Source organism: Bactrocera oleae, chromosome 4 (genome assembly GCF_042242935.1).
Source record: "Bactrocera oleae isolate idBacOlea1 chromosome 4, idBacOlea1, whole genome shotgun sequence".
Classification (NCBI taxonomy): Eukaryota; Metazoa; Arthropoda; class Insecta; order Diptera; family Tephritidae; genus Bactrocera; species Bactrocera oleae.
In genome coordinates this window covers 33,051,966-33,061,590 of record NC_091538.1, presented here as the reverse complement: position 1 = coordinate 33,061,590, position 9,625 = coordinate 33,051,966, and the positions used below count along the sequence as shown (strand labels likewise).

Sequence of the window (9,625 nt, the reverse complement as noted above, 5' to 3'; positions counted from 1 at the left end):
CAACTTACTTAAAAAATCAAATATGAAAATATCATTAGAAAAGTCAAAACTTTTTGAAAATGAAGTTGAATTTTTGGGATATATAGTTGCAAAAGATGTAATTAAAACGGATCCGCATAAAGTCGAAGCGATTTGTAATTTTCCATTACCAAAAACAGTACGACAACTTCGAAGTTTCATGGGAATGATTGGATATTATAGGAAATTTATCAAAGATTTCGCAGCAATAGCTAAACCACTAAACAAACATTTATCTGGAGAAAATGGACATGTATCTCAGCATATGTCAAAGAAAATTGAAGTTCGATTAGAACAGGATGCAATTTTAGCATTTGAAAAATTAAAACAATTATTAACCAATCAAGTAGAATTAACGCAACCAGACTTTAATAAAAAATTTATATTAGCAACCGATGCCTCAAATGATGCATTAGGTGGTGTGTTAAGCCAAGATGGAAAACCTATTACATTTATCTCTAAAACATTGAATTCCACAGAAAAGAATTATGCAACGAATGAAAAAGAACTTTATGCCATAGTTTGGGCATTAAAAACTTTAAGAAACTACCTTTATGGAGTATCAGATTTAGAAATACATACAGATCACCAACCTTTGACTTTTGCAGTCTCTTCAAGAAATCCTAATGTAAAAATGAAAAGATGGCATACCATTATTGAGGAATATGCTCCAAAAATGATTTATAAACCGGGAAAAATTAATATAGTCGCCGATGCCTTATCCCGACAAAACTTAAATAATATAACTGATGATTCATCAATGGACACACAACATTCAGCAGAGAGTTCTGATAACACACAAATTCAAGAAACAAAAAAACCATTGAATCAATTCAAGCAACAAATACTTCTTAGTAAAGGTCGCTTTACCATTCACGAATCTATTAATAATTTTAATAAAACTAGACATATTATTGAATATGATACACTCGAAAATTTAATGACTATTCTAAAAGAATTTTTACAACCAAATCTTGTAACTGCAATATATTGTACACCTGAAGACTTATATGAAATAAAGGTTAAATTAAAAGAAACATTTACTAACAAGTTTTTATTTACACAAAATTTTCCCATGGATATACCAAACAAAGAAGACCAGGGAACAATAATAGAGCAAACTCATAATAGAGCGCACAGGGGCTTTGACGAAAATATTAAACAAATTTCAACTTTTTACTATTGGCCAGAAATGCATAAACAATTTAAAGAATACATCAGAAATTGTGAAATTTGTAATAAAAATAAATATGATAGACATCCCATAAAAATACCTATTGGTGAGGTCCCTATACCTAAAGAGGAGGGAATACAAATACACATAGATATATTTTATGCACAATCATTAAAATTCATTACATGTATCGATAGTTATTCAAAGTTTTTGGTTATTAAGCAAATTGAAGATAAGATTAATTTAGAAGATAAAGTGTTAGATATATTACAAAGTTTCCCTAATGTAAAGAGAATAACAATTGATAATGAACCAGGATTTACTACGGTACAATTTAAATCCCTGATGCAGAGACTTCAGATTGAAATTTATTTCTGCAACCCAAATCATAGCACCACAAATGGTCAGATAGAGAGGGTCCATTCAACAATAATTGAAATATCACGATGTATAAAACAAGAATATAATTTAATCAGCTTTTCAGAATCAATATATAGAGCCGCTCACCAATACAATAAAACTATACATTCGGTTACTGATAAGAAACCATTTGAAGTCCTTTATAACAAGGTCTCTCATGATAATTTACCAGATAAACTTTTATTAGCACAAACTAGGATGCTAGAAAGACAAAATAAAAATAGATTTAACAAAACATATTTATGTGGAGATGTTATCTATGAAAAAATAATAGGGGAAAGAAATAAGCTAAGGCCTAGATACAAGAAACAAGTAATAAAAGAAGATTTAGGGAATAAGGTTAAAATTAACTATAGAAATAGAATAGTACATAAAGATAATATTAAATCTTGAATATATATTTTCAGAAAATGATACCCCTAATATTTCTAATATTAATTGTTCAAACAATGACGGACATTGTGGACTATACAAGAGAAGATTATGTCTTATTAGAGGACGGAGACGTAGCTTTATACAATGACTATGGCGACATTTTTCACATTACTAATTTAACTTATTTTAGAGAACTTATAAATTCAGACAAAAATTATAGTAATAAAAAATACAGATATAATAATTTACATGGGAATAATGAAAATGAGGTAGCATATATTAATGATTTAGATACAGAACCAGAAATTGAAATTATCGAAACTTTATTAGAGCAAATACAAAATAAAGATACAAGAAATAAGAGAGGGATAAATGAACTAGGAACACTATGGAAGTGGATAGCAGGAACACCAGATCATGACGATTTAGTGTTAATAAATAATAAGTTAAACGAACTAATTGAAAATAACAATAAACAATACACAACAAACTCTGAAATTTTTAAAATAATCAGTCAATTAACAGAAACAATTAAAAATGTAAATGAAAATTCACATGTTAAAATTTTAACGAAAAGGAAATATCAATTTTTAATAACTGAACTACAAAATATGGTTCATACGATAGCTATGGCAAAAATAGGAATTTTAAACCCTGCAATTTTGCATTTAGATGAAATAAAAAATATAATACAAAATGAACACGGACGATTGACGATAACTGATTTAATGGACATTTCTAACTTTAAGATATTACAAAATAAAGATGTAATTGTTATATATATTAAGTATCCTAAAATTATAAACGATTGCAAATATTATGAAGTAAGAGCAATCACACAAGAAGACGGTAAATTAGTAATTGACAAAGAAATTGCAAAATGCAAAAAAGAATATATTAATATAAAAAATTGTAAAAAAGAAATGATAAACACCTATTGTAAAATTAATAATACAAATACTTGCCTATCAGATATTTTGTCCAGAAAAAAAGGTAAATGTAAAAAAATAAAAGAAAAAAATAAAGAAATAGATGTAATTAAAGAAGGAGCAATATTAGTCTCCGGAAACAATACAGTTGATGGCCATGCTATAAATGGAATTTACCTTGTTACTTTTGAGAATTATACAAATATTAATAATGTTATATATGAAAATATCGATTGTAAAATTTGGAAATATTTAAAAAACAATTACATAAATAATTTTGAAATTATAGAATATATTGAAACAAAAAATAAAGAAATGAACTTTGAAAACATAAATATTTTAGCTGAACGAATGAAAGTTTTTAAACATCATTCATTTTTATGGTACATACTTGTAATTTTGTTAATAATGTACATAATTTGTAGAATTGTAAAATTTAAAAAATCTCATAAAAGTTCTGAAATAAATAGAAATTTAGAATCTCAAAAAATTTCATATAACGCTATTTTGGATAAAATAAATAACTTATCAAAAAATGATATTGAATCCGGGACGATTCATCTTAGAGAGGGGGGAGTTAACGGCAGCCTCCACAAAGTAACTTTACGATCTTTATAAACAAACTATTTCTGTCCACTCAGCAAAAATACAAATTCTTAATAAGCATCTTTGCTTATTTAAGTAATCAATACTCATTCCAATAAAGCTAAGACCACAGCTTCTTAAATAAGCATCTTTGCTTATTTAAGCAACAAATACTCTTTTATTAAGCTAAGACCACCCATATAATGTAAACAACAAAACTAATTGCCGAATAAGCACATATTGTAAATTGACACTTATTATAAGACTTAAGAATATAAGAAAAATGTATATATAAGAGTAAATGGAAATAAAGAGATTCAGTCTTCCATCAGGAGCACTCAAACCAAATCGTTGATTTCTTCCGTGCTTGCGCGGATAATATATTTTTTAAAAACTTCTACATAGGAGGAAGTTAATTTACATACATATATGCCAACGGCAGGCGAAAGATATAGACGGCGCTTTCAATAATATCCAGCCGAAGGCCAGACTGAGCGTGCTTAAATATTTGGGCATCTCTGAGTCTCTCAGAAAATTAATTGAACAGATGCTCTTAGGCAGGTCAATTATTTCAACGCTGGGAGATTCAAAGACGTGCAGATGTGTCCGAAGGGGTAAACCTTAAGGACCCATGTTATTACCACTTCTCTGGATCCTGACAATGAATAAGTAGCTGTTGGATCTAGAAATGAACGGGGTATATGTTGTGGCTTACGCTGCCGATGTGCTAGTTTCGGTTAAAGGCAAGTTTCCAAATACCCTCGCTATCCTTATGCAAACAATTATAAACGATATAAATCGTGCCGTATAAATCGATGGCCATATCGTGCGGACTAAACTTAAATGCTAGTAAGACAGAACTAGTATTGTTTACCAGGAAACACAATACTCCAGAAGTTACGGCGCCAGTATTAAATGGCAGCAGACGAACAATTGGAGATAAGGCAGTCCACTTAGACTAATCTTAGACAGGAAGCTTTCACGGAAACCAAAAATAGATGCTAATGGGTAGACATGCCAGCAGGCTAGGTGCACCTTACAATGACTATTCCCTGTCGGGAGGTAGATGGGATACTGTAAAACATCTTCTATGCGAATGTAAGGCTCTATACGGGGAAAAAACGCAAATATCAGTCGAGGGTTCCTAAACAACATCTCGGAAGTTGCTCACATAAAACTATTTATATTGATGAACTTCTTCAGAAGTACAGGTTGATTCAGAGAGGAGACAATAGAGTGAGGGATCATTAGTGTCGGTGGTATCACAATGGGCATCCTATAGGCTTAGGTGCGCCGTCAGACAGCCACTCTACCTAACTACCTTTGTCACATTAGCAAACAACTGATTCGAATATTGGTTTTGCGTATGTTCGAAATGATTTTCACTACGAAAATCTGTCTTGGGACAACTTTTTCATAAATTAAAACAAATAGCAGTATGCAACCATTTTCGGCTTAAATTTCGAGCATCTTGGATGGCAATAGAAACTCAGGCCCTAGGCGGACTTGACATTTCTCCATGGACACCTCTCAGCTGTCGATTTGTTTACATCTGATCAGCTGATAGTTTCTTTACTCCCCTTTAACGATAGTGGAAAGCGTTTTTCGTCGAATGAAGAAGCTATTATAGCCGTAGACGGAGATTATATTGAATAAGAAATATATTGTATTTCGTACCACAAACAGTATTTTTTCATTTTGAGTGCAGAAACTTTTCAACCAACCTGTACATATGTAAGGAACATGAACAAGTAAGCTGAGAGAGTAAGAGATGTACTCTATGTTGGTGTGCACCGTTTCAGTTCTCTGGTATGTATTTACATGCATATGTGATGTTAACAAAGTAGATTTGAAAAAAATTGTTAAACAGCAATACACAGATTTATTTATTAAATCTTAGACTTAGTAATAATACAAAGATAGTTAGATAGTAACATGTGTGTCTTTGTTTACATAAACCTGAAATTGTCTAAAAAATTAGGCTTATATAATATACATACATATATTAATATATGAATGTGTGAATGGTTTTATTCAAAAATTAATTATCTGTCATTTTTACAAAAAATATTTGATCGATATGTGTGCTAAGAATATTCTAAACGAACATTCGTTCAGCATACATAAAGCACAACAAAAATGTTAACAGTTCTCAATAACACCTTCAAAGCACAAGCAAAAAATACAACCTCATCGCCACACTTCCGTGCAAATGAAAATGAAGAGTGTGAAAAAAAACACAACTACGACACAATAGCAAATACGTGAAGTGTTCAGTTGCTTATCTCGCTCATATTTCTTTGAGTAGATATTCGCTCCAATATACATGTGTTTTATGGCACAAACAGTCATCGACGCAAAACCGTGGACCGAATCAGCTAATACGACCTACCTTATGAAAGCGCAATGTAAATGAACAGTCACCACCGCTTCTACCTATTTTTTATAGTTGGATTTTAGTTTTGAGCATTTACATTATGAAAAATTATAACTAAAAAAACTAAATGTGTGAAAAATTGTGTATATAAATAAAACAATGGCAACATTGGTGAAATGAAAACAAAAGAGAACAACTGATTTCTGCGTTACAACTACGGGCATAACTTTTGGCAAATTTGGTTTGATACGGCGGTAAGTACGGAAGGGAGGAATGTCGGTGACTGTTTGTGCTATTAGTGTGAGTGGCCGATATTAAAGCAAGTACACTTTGAGTGCGAAAATTAGGCACTCCTGCAGTTCTCTGGTGTGTACATATGAACTTGTAGCGGCTCCAATATTTCTGTCAGAGATAAAGAGATGCCCAACTCGTCTCTCACTGGAAATTGCTAAACGTCAAAACCTCCTGAACTCAACCAACTGTCAAAGTTCAGGAGGTCTGACGTTTAGCAATTGGAAAAAGAAGGACGGCCAGATTGAAATCACACAAAATTATAATGTGAATGGAGACATTTTTAATTTTTACTCTCAATTTGTAACGGCCGTTATTACGAAGAAAAACAGCACGCAGCTTGTGAACTGGTAAGTATATTTTAATTTTTATTAGATAAATTTGCATTTATTTAATAACTTTTAACGTTATTTTACAGCCGAAATTCCAAAATCAGTGTTAAAATGGAGAAAGTGTGTTGCAGGCTGCAGCGAGGAGGGACGAACTTACCATTTTCCATGTGAGGGAACGGATCTTGAACGGTGAGTACATCACAAAATAAATTAATTAAATAGTGCAAAAAGTGTGTTTAATATGTGATATATGATAAATAATTGTAAAAAGTGTTAAAAATGTCTTTCGATAGTTTTCGATATATTAAAATTTAGAAAATTATTTTTTGAAGTAACGACTGTGCGCATATCATTAATTATTTTGAATGTGCTATTAATAATACAATTTAAATTTTAGTTCTGCATATATTTAAGTGCAAAAGTGATCAAAAAAATTTTAAATAATTGTAACAAGTGTTAAAATATGAGTTTCGATAGTTTACGATTTATCTAAATTTCATTCTTAAATTATTTTGAAGTAACGACTTATCGTTGAATATTTATGATAATTATAAAATAACTAACTAAATTAAATATCGATACGGCTTCATTAAAATAAAAGTTTACGTGTTTTGCCATTTTTTGCACTATTATAATTATATATATTTTATATTATATTATTTTATAACTTACGTATATAATTTTTTTTCTTTTAACAGGCGTAAATATTGGCTCAGACGTTTAGGTGTTTCTGAAAGATTTAATGAAGAAACACCTAAACACATTTTTGCTTGTGAGCGACATTTTTCCGAAAAAATGCGCCACGCAAAAAAATTGCGTCCGAGGGCCGTTCCCGACGTTAATTTAATTGTTGAGCCTACATTTAACGCCTCAAATTCTTTTTTGAAAACCCCATAGAACTGGGTTTTGAAGATTTCGCTCCCCAAATGGAAGAATCTGCCTCAAATGCAAACGGTGCAGCGAGGCAGCTTCTTCCGCTTTTAGAAAGGGAAGATTGCAAAATGATTTTAGAGCCTCTTCCACTTCTTGAGGAGGAACTATTAAATAGTACCGATAAAGCCGCGCAAACAGGTAGGGGTCTGACAGCAGGAACAGATAGGAAGAAGAAATTGAGAGAAGAGAATAGGATTTTAAAAGTAAAATTAGATGAAAAAGAACAGGAGAATAGAAGTTTAAAGGCTCAATTGGTCCAAATGGCCACTGAATTAGAAAGATGTAGGGAAATGTTAAGAAGTGGTTCATTTAGGGAAGAGTCAGATCCTCTTGAGATAGTTTGCAGCAAAGTTCCTCCTCAGTTAGGTGCTTGTATTAGAAGTAGTTTTATAAATAGTAATCGCCGTAACCACGGTCGGCGTTATGACAATTTTTTTAAAACGATAGCTTTGGGTGTATTTTTTTTGTCGCCAGTTGCTTATCGTCACTTAAAGCACCAGTTAGATTTTCCCTCCGAAAGTACTTTGGAAAATTTTGTTACCGACTGTCCTCGTTTCCCAGGTTGCACCCAAAGCAGCATAAAATCGTTAGAGATTAGGAGTAGGGGATTCTCTTTTGAACAAAAGTTCGTGTCGATTTCATGCGATGAAATGTCACTGAAATGTCATTTGCAGTATGATAGGAAATTCGATAGGATAATAGGTATTGAAGATTATGGCGATGAAAATCGCACTTCGAGATTAGCCACAACTGCAATGACCATAATGGTGCAAAGGAATAGGTGGGGAGCCTTGGTCCCACCCATTAGCTTATTTTTTTTGTTAAAGGAGCCTGCAAAGGGGATGTCCTCAAGAAATATATTCTTGAAGTCATTACCCAACTCCAAAATATAGGACTAATTCCTTGCCTTTTTGTGTGCGACCAGGGCACCAATTTTCAAAATTTCGCTAATTTGTTAGGTGTTTCAGCGTCACGGCCTTTTTTTAATGTTAATGGCAAGGAAATATATTTTTTTACGATAGCCCCCATTTAATAAAAAGTAGTCGTAACTGTTTACAAAATTTTAAAAATACGGTTTTCTTTAAAAATTGTCGCGTAAGTTGGTCGGATATTATTAATTTTTATGAAATCGACTCAAAGTCGAGTTATCGGTGTGCGCATAAATTAACCGATGCTCATATTTATCCCAATACCTTCCAAAAAATGAAGGTTAAATTTGCATCTCAGGTATTGAGTAATACGGTCGCTTCTGGTATGTTGTCCCTTTATAGCTGGGGAGCTTTAAGCTCGAACAGTGGGAGCTTTATTAATACCGTGGAATTCGTTTCTTTTTTTAATAAATTATTTGATATTTTTAATAGCAGTTTCGTTGAGGCTATTGTACCCACTAAAAAAGTGTTTGTAGGTTCCCCAGAACAGTTAGAGTTTTTAGATGAGGCCGAAACAATTTTAAAAACTATTCGGGTCGTAGATGAGTTAGAAAACAACACAACCAATAATTTTAGTTTTTTAAAGGGGTGGGTATTAAATATAAACAGTTTAAGACGCTTGTGGCGATTTTTGTCACACTCAGGATTTTCATACTTGAAGACTAGACGACTATGTCAGGACAGTTTGGAACATTTTTTTGGGCAGATTAGAAGCAGAGGAGGTACTAGAGTAACGCCTTACATGTTCTCTAGTTTATTTAGGAAATCGTGGGGCTTACGTTATGTAAATATCGTAACAAAAGGAAACTGTGAGCTGCCTTTAGAACCTGATGCTACAGTAATTTCAGAACATAGTAATAATGTTCTACTTAATGTGTGCAATGATTCACTTTTGAACGACCTTTCTTGGCAGGATTTTCAAGGCTTACCACGGCCTGAACACTTCCTCGTTAGATCAATTTCTTTAGATAGCACTTTAGAAATAAACTTTTTAAAAGAAAATGTTTTTAGTTATTTTTGCGGCTATCTGTACTTAAAAATTTTCAAAATGCACTCATGCTCCCTTCCATTACCTTATTTAGGAGATGAAATTCCTTCGGACGAATTCATCTTCATTTATCAAAATCAAATAGACAAATGCAATTTAGTGAAGCCGCCTCAGGAGTTTGTTGCATTTGTAAAAGTCTTGGAAACAAAATTTTTAGAAGAATTCGATAGTAATTGTCATAAGATAGGAATAGGAGACATTCTTTTTAATAAAA

General features: G+C 32.1%; 1 pseudogene; it reads left to right on the top strand.

Moving 5' to 3' along the window:
- Positions 1-7,502: 7,502 nt before the first annotated feature.
- Positions 7,503-8,467, top strand: LOC138857042 (uncharacterized; annotated as a pseudogene).
- The last annotated feature ends 1,158 nt before the right edge of the window (positions 8,468-9,625 follow it).